The following is a 17073-nucleotide window of genomic DNA, read 5'->3' as shown; positions in this document are numbered from 1 at the left end:
TCCGTACACCTCGTACACGCGCGGCTCCACTCCGTACACCTCGTATACGCGCGGCTACGCTCTGTACACCTCGTACAAGCGCGGCTACGCTTCGTACACGCGCGGCTACGCTCCGTACACCTCGTACACACGCGGCTCCGCTCCGTACACACGCGGCTCTGCTCCGTACACCTCGTACACACGCGGCTCCGCTCCGTACACCTCGTACTCAAGCGGCTCCGCTCCGTACACCTCGTACACGCGCGGCTCCGCTCCGTACACCTCGTGCGCGCGGCTCTGCTCCGTACACTTCGTACACACACGGCTCCGCTCTGTACACATGCGGCTCTGCTCCGTACACCTCGTACACGCGTGGCTCCGCTCCGTACACCTCGTGCACACGGCTCCGCTCCGTACACCTCGTACACACACGCCTCCACTCCGTACACCTCGTACACACGGCTCCGCTCCATACACGCGCGGTTCAGCTCCGCACACCTCGTACACGCGCGGCTCCGCTCCGTACACCTCGTACACGCGCGGCTCCGCTCCGCACGCCTAGTACACGCGCGGCTCCGCTCCGTACGCCTCGTACACGCGCGGCTCCGCTCCGTACGCCTCGTACACGCGCGGCTCCGCTCCGTAAGCCTCGTACACGCGCGGCTCAGCTCCGTACACCTCGTGCGCGCGGCTCTGCTCCGTACACTTCGTACACACACGGCTCCGCTCCGTACACCTCGTACACACGGCTCCGCTCTGTACACATGCGGCTCTGCTCCGTACACCTCGTACACGCGTGGCTCCGCTCCGTACACCTCGTGCACACGGCTCCGCTCCGTACACCTCGTACACACACGCCTCCACTCCGTACACCTCGTACACACGGCTCCGCTCCATACACGCGCGGTTCAGCTCCGCACACCTCGTACACACGCGGCTCTGCTCCGTACACCTCGTACACGCGCGGCTCCGCTCCGCACGCCTAGTACACGCGCGGCTCCGCTCCGCACGCCTCGTACACGCGCGGCTCCGCTCCGTACGCCTCGTTACCGCGCGGCTCCGCTCCGTACGCCTCGTACACGCGCGGCTCCGCTCCGTACGCCTCGTACACGCGCTGCTCCGCTCCGTACGCCTCGTACACGCGCGGCTCGGCTCCGTACACCTCGTACACACGCGGCTCGGCTCCGTACACCTCGTACACACGCGGCTCCGCTCCGTACACCTCGTACACACACGGCTCCGCTCCGTACACCTCGTACACACACGCCTCCACTCCGTACACCTCGTACACGCGGCTCCGCTCCATACACGCGCGGTTCAGCTCCGCACACCTTGTACACGCGCGGCTCCGCTCCGTACACCTCGTACACGCGCGGCTCCGCTCCGCACGCCTAGTACACGCGCGGCTCCGCTCCGCACGCCTCGTACACGCGCGGCTCCGCTCCGTACGCCTCGTACACGTGCGGCTCCGATCCGTACGCCTCGTACACGCGCGGCTCCGCTCCGTACGCCTCGTACACGCGCGGCTCCGCTCCGTAAGCCTCGTACACGCGCGGCTCCGCTCCGTACGCCTCGTACACGCGCGGCTCCGCTCCGTACGCCTCGTACACGCGCGGCTCCGCTCCGTACGCCTCGTACATGCGCGGCTCCGCTCCGTACGCTTCGTTACCGCGCGGCTCCGCTCCGTACGCCTCGTACACGCGCGGCTCCGCTCCGTACGCCTCGTACACGCGCGGCTCCGCTCCGTACGCCTCGTACACGCGTGGCTCCGCTCCGTACACCTCGTACACGCGCGGCTCAGCTCCGTACACCTCGTGCGCGCGGCTCTGCTCCGTACACACACGGCTCCGCTCCGTACACCTCGTACACACGGCTCCGCTCTGTACACATGCGGCTCTGCTCCGTACACCTCGTACACGCGTGGCTCCGCTCCGTACACCTCGTGCACACGGCTCCGCTCCGTACACCTCGTACACACACGCCTCCACTCCGTACACCTCGTACACACGGCTCCGCTCCATACACGCGCGGTTCAGCTCCGCACACCTCGTACACGCGCGGCTCCGCTCCGTACACCTCGTACACGCGCGGCTCCGCTCCGCACGCCTAGTACACGCGCGGCTCCGCTCCGCACGCCTCGTACACGCGCGGCTCCGCTCCGTACGCCTCGTACACGCGCGGCTCCGCTCCGTACGCCTCGTACACGCGCGGCTCCGCTCCGTACGCCTCGTACACGCGCGGCTCCGCTCCGTACACCTCGTACACACGCGGCTCGGCTCCGTACACCTCGTACACACGCGGCTCCGCTCCGTAAGCCTCGTACACACCCGGCTCTGCTCCGTACGCCTCGTACACACCCGGCTCTGCTCCGTACACCTCGTACACACACGGCTCTGCTCCGTACACCTCGTACACGCGCGGCTCTGCTCCGTACACCTCGTACACGCGCGGCTCTGCTCCGTACACCTCGTACACGCGCGGCTCTGCTCCGTACACCTCGTACACGCGCGGCTCTGCTCCGTACACCTCGTACACGCGCGGCTCTGCTCCGTACACCTCGTACACGCGCGGCTCCGCTCCGTACACCTCGTACACGCGCGGCTCCGCTCCGTACACCTCGTACACGCGCGGCTCCGCTCCGTACACCTCGTACACACGCGGCTCCGCTCCGTACACCTCGTACACGCACGGCTCCGCTCCGTACACCTCGCACACACACGGCTCCGCTCCGTACACCTCGTACACACGCGGCTCCGCTCCGTACACCTCGTACACACGCGGCTCCGCTCCGTACGCCTCGTACACACTCGGCTCTGCTCCGTACGCCTCGTACACACACGGCTCCGCACCGTACACCTCGTACACACGCTGCTCTGCTCCGTACACCTCGTATACACGCGGCTCCGCTCCGTACACCTCGTACACACGCGGCTCTGCTCCGTACACCTCGTACACACGCGGCTAGGCTCCGTACACCTCGTACACACACGGCTCTGCTCCGTACACCTCGTACACACGCGGCTCTGCTCCGTACACCTCGTACACACACGGCTCTGCTCCGTACACCTCGTACACGCGTGGCTCTGCTCCGTACACCTCGTACACGCGTGGCTCTGCTCCGTACACCTCGTACACACGCGGCTCTGCTCCGTACACCTCGTACACGCGCGGCTCCGCTCCGTACCCCTCGTACACGCGCGGCTCTGCTCCGTACACCTCGTACACACGCGGCTCCGCTCCGTACACCTCGTACACACACGGCTCTGCTCCGTACACCTCGTACACACGGCTTTGCTCCGTACACCTCGTACACACACGGCTCTGCTCCGTACACCTCGTACACACGCGGCTCTGCTCCGTACACCTCGTACACACACGGCTCTGCTACATCCACACTGTAAACCCCTCCTGACCCCACACATAAACTTCAGCTCATCCAGCACCATGACAACCAGCACAGCAGAGTCCTGCATCCACTGAGGCCCCTGATCATGTGACCCCTGACTCCTCCCCTCCTGTGACCTCATCACAGGTCCTGTGCGCACAGAACAGCCATATATGTGGTGACGGCTCTGCAGGTGGAGGTATGTGGAGACCCCATTACTGGGCGCAGGGGGCATTAACCCCTTCAGCACGGAGAATCTTTTGGGGTCTTGTGTTGCCTCTTTATAAGAATCATAAGGTTTTTGTTCTGTTTCCTGTAATAGATACATACGACCCAACTATGGAGACAGGAGGGGAGGAAACGTATTGTTCTCATAGTACAGGACCCCTTTACTGGCCCCACAGTGTAATGCCCCCATTATGCCCCTTATGCAGTATGTATGATGCCCCCAATATGCCCCTTATGCAGGATGTATGATGCCCCCACACAGTGTAATGCCCCCATTATGCCCCTTATCCAGGATGTATGATGCTCCCACACAGTGTAATGCCCCCATTATGCCCCTTATGTAGGATGTATGATGCCCCCTATGCAGGATGTATGATGCTCCCACACAGTGTAATGCCCCCATTATGCCCCTTATGCAGGATGTATGATGCCCCCATTATGCCCCTTATGCAGGATGTATGATGCCCCACAGTGTAATGCCCCCATTATGCCCCTTATCCAGGATGTATGATGCTCCCACACAGTGTAATGCCCCCATTATGCCCATTATACAGTATGTATGATGCCCCCACAGTGTAATGCCCCCATTATGCCCCTTATGCAGGATGTATGATGCTCCCACACAGTGTAATGCCCCCATTATACCCCTTATGCAGTATGTAAGATGCCCCCACACAGTGTAATGCCCCCATTATGCCCCTTAACCAGGATATATGATGCTCCCACACAGTGTAATGCCCCCAATATGTACCTTATGCAGGATGTATGATGCCCCCATTATGCCCCTTATGCAGGATGTATGATGCCCTCACACAGTGTAATACCCCCATTATGCACCTTATATAGTATGTATGATGCCCCCACACATGTAATGCCCCCATTAGGCCCCTTATGCAGGATGTATGATGCCCCCACACAGTGTAATGCCCCCAATATGCCCCTTATGCAGTATGTATAATGCCCCTTATGCAGGATGTATGATGCCCCCCACACAGTGTAATGCCCCCAATATGTCCCTTATGCAGGATGTGTAATGCCCCCATTATGCCCCTTATGCAGGATGTATGATGCCCTCACACAGTGTAATACCCCCATTATGCAACTTATATAGTATGTATGATGCCCCCACACAGTGTAATGCCCCCAGTATGCCCCTTATGCAGGATGTATGATGCCCCCCACACAGCGTAATGCCCCCATTATGCTGGATGTATGATGCCCCCATTCTGCCTCTTATGAAGTATGTATGATGCCCCCACACAGTGTAATGTCCCCATTATGCCCCTTATGCAGTATGTATGATGCCCCCACACAGTGTAATGCCCCCATTATGCCCCTTATGCAGTATGTATGATGCCCCCAAACAGTATAATGTTCCCACAGTACCGCCATCCCCCCACACACAGTATAATGTTCCCATAGTAGCGCCTGAGGTTTTACAGTTGGAATAATCCCTCTGGAAAATGTTTTTACCTTCACCTGCTCCCCTACATGTATACCCTCCAGCATGTATACATTCATGTAGGGGAGCAGGCCTTACTAGATATCGAGGCTTTGTACAGTAATATACCACATGAGGATGGTATCAGAGGAATAAGACATTTCTTGAAATCGAGATCAGTAGAGTGTAGTAGACATAATGACTTCATGGAGGATCTTCTAAAATTCACTCTTAGGCTATGTGCCCACGATGCAGAAATGCTCAGGATTGTACATGCGGATTGTACATGCGTTTTCCTGCCAGGGACATGCGGAAGTGAAGCATTCTTCACTTGCATTTCCGCATGCGGGTTGACAAGCGCTTTCCAAACGATTTTAGCATCTCTTGGAAAGTGCTTGTCAACTTGGTCACACTATATAAATCCATGCAAACAGCATGGATTTATATAGTGTGACCGAGAGAATGTCAAAAAATAAAAAAATAAATATATACTTACCTTCTGATGGCCCGCGCTGTCTGGCTTCGCTCGGTCCCGGCAGCGGTAGAGTGAAGGACCTGCCGACGTCAGCGTTGCGTGACCCGTCACATGACTCTGACGTCAGCGCAGGTCCTTTATTCCATCGTGAAGTGCCGGGAAGCAAGGAGGAGCGCAGCGCGGACCGCCAGAAGGTAAGTATACATTTATTTTTTATTTTATTCTTTTTTTTACAGCTTTTTTAATGGTACCTGGGTGTGGATGAGACTCTCCTCTACAACCCGGGTACCATCCACACATTAGAACGCGCCAATTACTCAAGTACAGATGCAGTCTTGCGGAATTGGCGCATTCTAATGCAAGTCAATGGCGGCGAAAACGCAGCACTTCCGCAAAATAATTGGTAGTGCTGCGTTTTTTTCCGCAATGATAATCCGCATCGGAAATTTCCGCAGCATGTGCACAGCACATGCGGATTATCATTGGGGAACATGGCAGGCCTTCTACCATGCATTTTTTAAGCGTTTCTGCAGCGTTTTTGCCGCTACGGAAACGCTTAAAAAACGCATAGTGGGCACACTGCCTTACTCATAACTTTTTTCTTTTTGACAGGAAGTACTTCCACCAGCTCAGGGGTACTGTGATGGGGAGCTGTGCCCCCTTGTATACTAACCTATTCCTGGGCTGAGGAACCCACAATATTCAGGGATGATCATAAGTGGTGGCATCCATATATTGGGGTATGGTATAGATACAATTGAATAGCCACAACCTGCTTAAACTTACGGCAGGAAATTACCTCAGTATCAACAATACAAAACCGCAGAGAGGTATCTCTTAAAATGTAACCTTTACTAATACTCATAAAAAACATTCTCTTATATATCCGATACTGTCTTTAACATTAATCCCTATTAACATCAGGATACAAGGTGACTCATTAAGTATATCAACAATTCACGGTCACTTGAATAAATATATCCAGTCCTTATTGTTAACAAACATAAACCATAATCTGAAGCGCTATTGTGCTTAACAGAAAGAAAATGTTTACATCTCACCCTTTTTGCATGTAGGCACCATCCAGGTTTTCCTGTTAATAGGGATTAACGTTAAGACAGTATCTGATATATAAGAGAATGTTTTTATGAGTATTAGTAAAGGTTACGTTTTAAGAGATACCGCTCTGCTGTTTTGTATGGTATAGATATACTTCAAATGAGACTTTAGAAGGATACTGGCACCAATCTCACAAGCTCAGATGATAATCTTAATGTCAGCAGTTACTTGCGATCTTTTGCGGTGGTGCATAAGATCAAAGCAAACATCGATATGAAGAAATATGAAAAACAGCACTCACCAGATCTTTCTTGGCTTAAAAGTCCTTTATTCCATCATGTGTGGACAATATAAGAAAGCATGCAGTAAAAATGAGGTGCAGAGGAGGAAGAGAGGACTCTTTTCATATTTCTTCATATCGATATGGTATAGATATATTGACAACATTTTTAACAACTGGTAAGGGACGAGTGAACAATTTCTTGAATTTGTCAGGGAACTCAATATCAGTAGTTGGGTAGATTTCCATCAGAGTTTAATTATAAACAGTTGCCTTTCCTGGATATACTAATCAAGAAAGAATGGGATGGGACCCTAGGGGCACTCTTCTACCATAAACCTATAAGCACTAATAAACTATTGAAGTGGGATAGCCACCACCCCATCCCCCTAAAAAAGGATTACCCAAAGGCCAATTTTTATGGTTGAGAAGGAACTGTCTAATGTTACAGATTCTAATATACTGGCAATAGCCATGAACACGAGATTCAGGGAAAAGAACCTACCCCCAGGGCTGTGGAGATTGAGTTGAAGTTGGTGTCCATTTTGGTGGAGTCAAAATAAAATGGACCAACTCCAACTCCTAAAATACATAATAAATTGGTACAGTAGTTCAGTGCATGATGTGCTGTAAATGTTTTTATAAGAATTTGGGAAATTTATGAAATGTCCTATAAATGTCTGTTCTGTTACTGATCTAAGGATCTAGGCTTTTAGTTGAGATGAATCTGTGCTGCACTTTATGTACAGTACAGACCAAAAGTTTGGACACACCTTCTCATTTAAAGATTTTTCTGTATTTTCATGACTTTGAAAATTATACATTCCCACTGAAGGCATCAAAACTATGAATTAACACATGTAGAATTGTATACTTAACCAAAAAGTGTGAAACAACTGAAAATATGTCTTATATTCTAGGTTCTTCAAAGTAGCCACCTTTTGCTTTGATGACTGCTTTGCACACTCGTGGCTTTCTCTTGATGAGCTTCAAGAGGTAGTCACCGGAAATGGTTTTCACTTCACAGGTGTGCCCTGTCAGGTTTAATAAGTGGGATTTCTTGCCTTATAAATGGGGTTGGGACCATCAGTTGTGTTGTGCAGAAGTCTGGTGGATACACAGCTGATAGTCCTACTGAATAGACTGTTAGAATTAGTATTATGGCAAGAAAAAAGCAGCTAAGAAAAGAAAAACGAGTGGCCATCATTACTTTAAGAAATGAAGATCAGTCAGTCTGAAAAATTGGGCAAACTTTGAAAGTGTCCCCAAGTGCAGTTGCAAAAACCATCAAGCGCTACAAAGAAACTGGCTCACATGAGGACCGCCCCAGGAAAGGAAGACCAAGAGTCACCTCTGCTTCTGAGGATAAGTTTATCTGAGTCACTAGCCTCAGAAATCGCAGTTTAACAGCAGCTCAGATTAGAGACCAGGTCAATGCCACACAGAGTTCTAGCAGCAGACACATCTCTACAACAACTGTTAAGAGGAGACTTTGTGCAGCAGGCCTTCATGGTAAAAAATAGCTGCTGGGAAACCACTGCTAAGGACAGGCAACAAGCAGAAGAGACTTGTTTGGGCTAAAGAACACAAGGAATGGACATTAGACCAGTGGAAATCTGTGCTTTGGTCTGATGAGTCCAAATTTGAGATCTTTGGTTCCAACCACCTTGTCTTTGTGCGACGCAGAAAAGGTGAACGGATGGACTCTACATGTCTGGTTCCCACCGTGAAGCATGGAGGAGGAGGTGTGATGGTGTGGGGGTGCATTCAAAATTGAAGGCATACTGAACCAGCATGGCTACCACAGCATCTTGCAGCGGCATGCTATTCCATCCGGTTTGCGTTTAGTTGGACCATCATTTATTTTTCAACAGGACAATGACCCAAAACACACCTCCAGGCTGTGTAAGGGCTATTTGGCCAAGAAGGAGAGTGATGGGGTGCTACGCCAGATGACCTGGCCTCCACAGTCACCAGACCTGAACCCAATCGAGATGGTTTGGGGTGAGCTGGACCGCAGAGTGAAGGCAAAAGGGCCAACAAGTGCTAAGCATCTCTGGAAACTCCTTCAAGATTGTTGGAAGACCATTTCCGGTGACTGCCTCTTGAAGCTCATCAAGAGAATGCCAAGAGAGTGCAAAGCAGTCATCAAAGCTAAAGGAGTCTACTTTGAAGAACCTAGAATATAAGACATATTTTCAGTAGTTTCACACTTTTTTGTTAAGTATATAATTCCACATGTGTTAATTCATAGTTTTGATGCCTTCAGCTTGAATGTACAATTTTCATAGTCATGAAAATACAGAAAAATCTTTAAATGAGAAGGTGTGTCCAAACTTTTGGTCTGTACTGTACATGCTCAGTAGTGAAACTCCTCCTACCAGTGCTGTGGAGTCGGAAGTCAGGGAAATTGAGTAGTCGGAGTTGGTGCTTACCGACTCCACAGCCCTGCCCACAGTACATTTTGGATTCCGCACGATCGTTTGCAGAAAAACGGGAGAGACAGACACTCCTCCATACCTAACCAAGAGACCAAGAAAAAGATGGGATAACACAAGTTATAGGTACTTACAACAATCAGAGTGACTATATCTTTAATATCCTCAGAAAACACCCTTGTGGTCGACTTGGACCTGTGGAGTGCTGAGGAGTACTCCCACAATAACTTACAGAAAGGGTCGGTCAATTAAGAATCTTTCAATACAGCGTTTCTATAAAAATCCTGCACCCAAGGGGAATTGGCTAGATAGAAGAGTCTGTGGTTTCTTTAGATGTGGAGAATGTTGTACATGTAATTGGATGAGACCATGTAAATCTTTCTTGAGTTCCTCCACGCGTAAAACCTTTTTCCAGAGGGATTATTCCAACTGTAAAACCTTTGCACTTGTATATATGGCCACATTAACCTGCCCCCTAGATAATGTAGGCAAGACCAAGAGGGAGTCTAAGAGAAATGTGGGGAAGCATTTGGGCAATATTATCCATTGTTGGGACACCGCATTAGCGAGACACATGAACAGTGTACATCGAGGTTAAACTGGAGACATCTCCTTTTGTATAATTGAGGTGGTTAATCCCAATGTGAGAGGAGTTGATCACAATAGATATATCCTCAAAAAGCAAAGGGAGTGGATTTTTAGACTGGATTCACTAGCCCCTAAGGGACTCAATGAGGCAATTTCCTATGCCTGTTTTGTGTGAATACAGCCCCATTCTGGATTACATTTTTGGATTTTATACTCTACCATTACTACTCAGTTCCCTGTGTATACTATTTAGTAATTAACAAGTGTGGTGATCCTTGTGTATCTCCAGTTATGCAATAAGGATCAAATATGAACAATAGGAATATACCGTGGGCTATTGTTGATGGGCTATTGTTCATTGTCCCAAAATGTACATATAGATACAGTGGGGAAAATAGGTATTTGATACACTTCTGATTTTGCAGGTTTTCCCACCTAGAAAGAATGGAGAGGTCTGTAATTTCTATCGTAGGTACACTTCAACTGCGAGAAACATAATCTAAAAATGAAAACCATAAAATCACAGTTTGATTTTTAAATAATTAAATTACATTTTATTGCATGAAATAAGTATTTGATCACCTACCAACCAGCAAGAATGAATTCTGGCTCTCACAGACCTGTTAGTTTTTCTTTAAGAAGCCCGCCTACTCTGCACTCATTACCTGTTTTAATTGCACCTGTTTGAATTTGTTGCCTGTATAAAAGACACCTGTCCAGACACTCAATCACACTCCAACATTTCTACCATGGCCTAGACCATAGAGCTGTCTAAGGACACCAGGGCCAAATTTGTAGACCTGCACAAGGCTGGGATGGGGTACAGGATAATGGACAAGCAGCTTGGTGAGAAGGCAACAACTGTTGGCACAATTATTAGGAAATAGAACAAACACAAGATGATTGTCAATCATCCTCGGTCTGAGGCTCCATGCAAGTTTTCACCTTGTGGGGTAAGGATGATTCTGAGAAAGGTCCGGAATCTGCCCAGAACTACATGGGAGAACTTTTTGATATCAACTCCACTCGCCTTGTTTGGAAGAAGAAGGATGAGTACAACCCAAAGAACATCGTCCCAAGTGTGAAGCATGGTAGAGAAAACATCATACTTTGGGGGTGCTTTTCTGCAAAGGGGACAGGACAGCTGCACCATATTGAAGGGAGGCTGGATGGGGTCATGTATCACGAGATTTTAGCCCACAACCTCCTTCCCTTAGTAAGAGTATTGAAGATGGTGTAATGCACACGCCCGGGCTGAGCGGCGTGTGCGTGTGATTCCACTGGACCGTGCCGGAGAGTGAATGCCTGGAGGGGCGTAGCTAGGTATTCACCCGATCCGACCAGGGTCGCACGACTGCATACGACGCCAGTGCACCAAGGAGGAACCGAGCAGAGGGACCAGGTGCTACTCCAGGACAGACCCCGGACACTGCTGTTGACCCACACAGGGGAATACAGGAACAGACTGGTTAGGCTGGCGCACAGACTGGTGGGTATAGGCAGGCATGACTGGTATGCAGGCAGGCGGGTATGCAGGCAGGGGGGTACAGGCAAGCACAGCTAGAGTGCAGATAGGGAGGCACTAGCAGGTAGGAACACAGGCAGGATAGGACCCAGTACACACTGGGACTCAGGAACAATACAGGCAGAGGGGTACAGGCAAGCACAGCTAGAGTGCAGACAGGGAGGAACTAGCAGGTAGGGACACTGGCGGGATAGGACCCAGTACACACTGGGACTCTGGAACAGAACCACAGATGTGGCGGACAAACACAGCAGAGTGAGGCCGCCCAGAGAGGTGAGCGAGAACAGGGCAGGACAAGACCGCCAGGAGCGGTGAGCAAAGGGTAGAGCAGGACGAGGCCGCCAGGAGCGGTGAGCAAAGGGTCAGAGCTGAGCGAGACTGCCGGAGCAGCGAGCAAAAGGGTCAGAGCGGAGCAAGGCTGCCGGAGCAGCGAGCAAAGGAGTCAGAGCAGGCTAGAACCGCCGGAGCGGTAAGCAAAGGAGTCAGAGCAGGCTAGAACCACCGGAGCGGTGAGCAAAGGAGTGCAGGGGGGACAGGGCTCTGTACACACGGAACAGACAGGAAGGGAAAGGCAGAGCCAGATACCCACAGGGTACTTGCAGTGAAGTAGCGAGTGGACCACAAACTCACAAACGGGAGTACAGAGACAACAAGCAGGAGTTAGGTACGAGTTCAGACTCTGCAGAAAAAGGAAAGGAACGGACATAGAGGCAAAACAGGTAAAGGATAGGAGAGCGTTCAGACTGGAACTGAGTGTACGGAGGAGACCGACACTGCAGCGGGATACAGGAGCGGGTCTGGGAATACGGCCCCTAGAAGGCGGGAGGAACAGGCTAGGAGCGTGTTCAGACAGGACAGACAAGATACAGGAGCGGGTCTAGGTAATCGGCCCCTAGAAGGCGGGAGGAACAGGCTAGGAGCGTGTTCAGACAGGACAGACAAGATACAGGAGCGGGTCTAGGTAATCGGCCCCTAGAAGGCGGGAGGAACAGGCTAGGAGCGTGTTCAGACAGGCCTGGAAATACAGCCTCCAGGATAGGCAGAGAAGAGAACACAGACAGGACTCAGTTCAGACACGGGAACTGATACCGCAAGGCAGGAGACATAGACAGGACTCAGTTCAGACACGGGAACTGAAACCGCAAGGCAGGAGACAAAGACAGGACTCCGTTCAGACACGGGAACTGATACCGCAAGGCAGGAGACATAGACAGGACTCAGTTCAGACACGGGAACTGATACCGCAAGGCAGGAGACAAAGAACGGGACCTGGCACCTTCAGAGTGCAAGCACACACTGAATGAAACACTATGCTCAGGCAGGGATTGATTGGAGCAGCTGACCTATATACCAGGTGACAGACAGCAATAGGCTGAGGACGCACAAGGGGTGTGACCCACAGCAGGTACAAAAAGCAGGAAGTGATAGGGCACCGCCCTTAAGCAGCAGAAACGGACACAAACAGACAGCATGGAGGGAAGCCAGAGAGACATTCTGGACAGGAGATCAAGTGCGCGCTCTTGCACAGTGGGAGATGGACCACTATGCAAGGACGCCGCCAGGTATGTTACAGTACCCCCCCCTTACGCCCCCTCTTCTTCAGGCCTGCCAGAATCTTCCGCAGGGAATTCGAGGGCCAATTCTTCACTTCGAAGAGATCACTTCCACTGTCCACCGGAAAAACTGGTCTCCTCTGGGTAGCTAGGATGCTACCTCCCATCCAGCCACCCTTAGCAACAGACGAAACGGGTGGAGTACCAGGAACAGCACACAAGGAAGTCTCTCTCCACATATTTTCAGGTGGCACCCCAGAGGGTACAGGAGACAACTGGAAGTCCTCCACCGGGTTGGAGGGGGACAGAGACTTGGGGGTAATCTCTGCTTCGAGGTACATCTTGTCAAGCTCACAGGAAGAAATAGACGGGTTATCAGGTACATAATGAGGAAAAGTCACTGTCTCTTTGTTATCTGGTGGTACCCCGGAGGATTCAGGAAACAACTGTAGGTCCTCCGCCGGGTCAGAAGAGTGCAGAGGCTCAGAGAAAACATCTGCTTCAGAGTACACTAGGTCGGACTCACTGGACGAAGCAGGCGAGGTATCGGGTACCGAGTATAGGAAAGTCTCTGTCCATTCACCACCAGGTGGCAACCCGAAGGGTTCTGGAGACAACTGGCGGTCCTCCGCCTGGTCAGAGGGGTGTAGAGACTCACGGGTAACCTCTGCTTCAGAGTACACTAGGTCGGACTCACTGGACGAAGCAAGCGAGGTATCAGATCCAGGATATAGGAAAGTCTCTGTCCATTCACCACCAGGTGGCACCCCGAAGGGTTCTGGAGACAACTGGAGGTCCTCCGCCTGGTCAGAGGGGTGTAGAGACTCATGAGTAACCTCTGCTTCAGAGTACACTAGGTCGGACTCACTGGACGAAGCAAGCGAGGTATCAGATCCAGGATATAGGAAAGTCTCTGTCCATTCACCACCAGGTGGCACCCTGAAGGGTTCTGGAGACAACTGGAGGTCCTCCGCCTGGTCGGAGGGGTGTAGAGACTCGGGAGTAACCACTGCTTCGGAGTACACTAGGTTGGACTCAGTGGACGAAGCGAGCGAGGTATCAGGTACAGAGTATAGGAGAGTCTCTGTCCTTTCGCTACCAGGTAGCACCCCGAAGGGTTCTGGAGACAACTGGAGGTCCTCCGCCTGGTCGGAGGGGTGTAGAGACTCGGGAGTAACCTCTGCTTCGGAGTACACTAGGTTGGACTCACTGGACGAAGCGAGCGAGGTATCAGGTACAGAGTATAGGAGAGTCTCTGTCCTTTCGCTACCAGGAAGCACCCCGAAGGGTTCAGGAGACAACTGGAGGTCCTCCGCCTGGTCGGAGGGGTGTAGAGATTCGGGGGTAACTACCACTTTGGGGTACCCATTGTCAGGCTCACAGGACGAAGCGGACAAAGTATCGAGTACCGGGTGTAGAGAAGTCTCTCTCCATTCGTCATCGAGTGGTATCCCGGAGGATTCAGGAGGCAACAGGGGGTCCTCCGCCAGGTAGTAGAGGTGCACAGACTCTGAGGTAACCACAGCTTTGGAGCATCCTTGGACATGCACACCGGTTAAAGTGGGTGAAGCATCTGATGCCGGGTGCAGGAAGTTCTCCTGTGTGGAGTCTGGATGGGCAGAAGTCTCTTCGGGCAGGAGAACTGGTGCACTACCCACGCACATTACCCGTTGGGGCTTCTCCAGGATACAGGGAGATGAAGCTTCAGTAGGGACCTCAAGGTTGGGGTCAGGAGGTCTCAGGGAGGACAGACCCTGGCGTGACGGCTTGCCTCTACATCTAGCACGTCTGGACTGCCTCTTGAGGTTGGGAGAAGTATTCCGGAAAGCGTAGTCACCCTGTGAGGATTCTGGGTGGGCAGTAGTCTCATTGGGCTGGAGGACTATTGCGCTACCCACACACATTACCCATTGGGGCTGCTCCGGGATATTGGGAAGTGAAGCTTCAGCAGGAGCCTCCGGGTTAGGATCATCGAAGACCATTAGAAAGGCCACCAGGAAGGCCATTAGGTCCAGGAGGATCGGATCCTGTGTTTCCCATGGGGGGTTGATCCATTCCAAGGCATCACCCGCTAGGTTAGACATAATGAATCCCACCTTAACCCGATCGGTGGGAAAACAAAGAGGGTAGAACTTGAAGTGTAGCATGCATTGCTCCACAAATGCACGACACTGTCTTGGATCCCCATAGTAACGTGGCGGATCCGCAGGAACGAGAGCAGATAGATCCATCTGGACGGGTGCGTAATTCGCCTGGAACTCAGCTAAGGAAAAAAAAAATTATTTATTTATTTTTAATGCATGTATTCGCTGGAAAACTTCTCAGAGAGCGAAGGCCGTGGGGCTCAACGGGAACCATGGCCTGAGCATGCTGTAATGCACACGCCCGGGCTGAGCGGCGTGTGCGTGTGATTCCACTGGACCGTGCCGGAGAGTGAATGCCTGGAGGGGCGTAACTAGGTATTCACCAGATCCGACCAGGGTCGCACGACGGCATACGACGCCAGTGCACCAAGGAGGAACCGAGCAGAGGGACCAGGTGCTACTCCAGGACAGACCCCGGACACGGCTGTTGACCCACACAGGGGAATACAGGAACAGACTGGTTAGGCTGGCGCACAGACTGGTGGGTATAAGCAGGCACGACTGGTATGCAGGCAGGCGGGTATGCAGGCAGGGGGGTACAGGCAAGCACAGCTAGAGTGCAGACAGGGAGGCACTAGCAGGTAGGAACACAGGCGGGATAGGACCCAGTACACACTGGGACTCAGGAACAATTCAGGCAGAGGGGTACAGGCAAGCACAGCTAGAGTGCAGACAGGGAGGCACTAGCAGGTAGGGACACTGGCGGGATAGGACCCAGTACACACTGGGACTCTGGAACAGAACCACAGATGTGGCGGACAAACACAGCAGAGTGAGGACGCCCAGAGAGGTGAGCGAGAACAGGGCAGGATAAGAACGCCAGGAGCGGTGAGCAAAGGGTAGAGCAGGACGAGGCCGCCAGGAGCGGTGAGCAAAGGGTCAGAGCTGAGCGAGACTGCCGGAGCAGCGAGCAAGAGTAAAGCAGGACGAGACCGCCTGGAGCGGTGAGCAAGAGTGGAGCAAGACTGCCGGAGCAGTGAGCAAAAGGATAAGAGCGGAGCGAGACTGCCAGAGCAGTGAGCAAAAGGGTCAGAGCGGAGCAAGGCTGCCGGAGCAGCGAGCAAAGGAGTCAGAGCAGGCTAGAACCGCCGGAGCAGTAAGCAAAGGAGTCAGAGCAGGCTAGAACCGCCGGAGCGGTGAGCAAAGGAGTGCAGGGGGGACAGGGCTCTGTACACACGGAACAGACAGGAAGGGAAAGGCAGAGCCAGATACCCACAGGGTACTTGCAGTGAAGTAGCGAGTGGACCACAAACTCACAAACGGGAGTACAGAGACAATAAGCAGGAGTTAGGTACGAGTTCAGACTCTGCAGAAAAAGGAAAGGAACGGACATAGAGGCAAAACAGGTAAAGGATAGGAGAGCGTTCAGACTGGAACTGAGTGTACGGAGGAGACCGACACTGCAGCGGGATACAGGAGCGGGTCTGGGAATACGGCCCCCAGAGAGGCGGGACGAACAGACAAGGAGTGTGTTCAGACAGGACAGACAAGATACAGGAGCGGGTCTAGGTAATCGGCCCCTAGAAGGCGGGAGGAACAGGCTAGGAGCGTGTTCAGACAGGCCTGGAAATACAGCCTCCAGGATAGGCAGAGAAGAGAACACAGACAGGACTCAGTTCAGACACGGGAACTGATACCGCAAGGCAGGAGACAAAGACAGGACTCAGTTCAGACACGGGAACTGATACCGCAAGGCAGGAGACAAAGAACGGGACCTGGCACCTTCAGAGTGCAAGCACACACTGAATGAAACACTATGCTCAGGCAGGGATTGATTGGGGCAGCTGAGCTATATACCAGGTGACAGACAGCAATAGGCTGAGGACGCACAAGGGGTGTGACCCACAGCAGGTACAAAAAGCAGGAAGTGATCGGGCGCCGCCCTTAAGCAGCAGAAACAGACACAAACAGACAGCATGGAGGCAAGCCAGAGAGACATTCTGGACAGGAGATCAAGTGCGCGCTCTTGCACAGTGGG

General features: G+C 52.3%; 1 protein-coding gene across 1 annotated transcript in view; it reads left to right on the top strand.

The window, feature by feature from the left end:
• Positions 1-3504: 3504 nt before the first annotated feature.
• The window catches only part of LOC141270525 (uncharacterized), a 100709-nt gene continuing 87140 nt past the window's right edge, over positions 3505-17073 (top strand). The window contains exon 1 of the mRNA XM_073680559.1: positions 3505-3563. The gene's annotated coding sequence lies outside the window, so the exon portion shown is untranslated. The remainder of the gene's footprint in view (positions 3564-17073) is intronic.

The sequence above is a fragment of the Phyllobates terribilis genome, unplaced genomic scaffold (genome assembly GCF_046119375.1).
Source record: "Phyllobates terribilis strain yellow unplaced genomic scaffold, ASM4611937v1 Scaffold_5__5_contigs__length_657084704, whole genome shotgun sequence".
Taxonomy (NCBI): domain Eukaryota; kingdom Metazoa; phylum Chordata; class Amphibia; order Anura; family Dendrobatidae; genus Phyllobates; species Phyllobates terribilis.
This window is presented reverse-complemented; position numbering and strand designations above follow the sequence as displayed.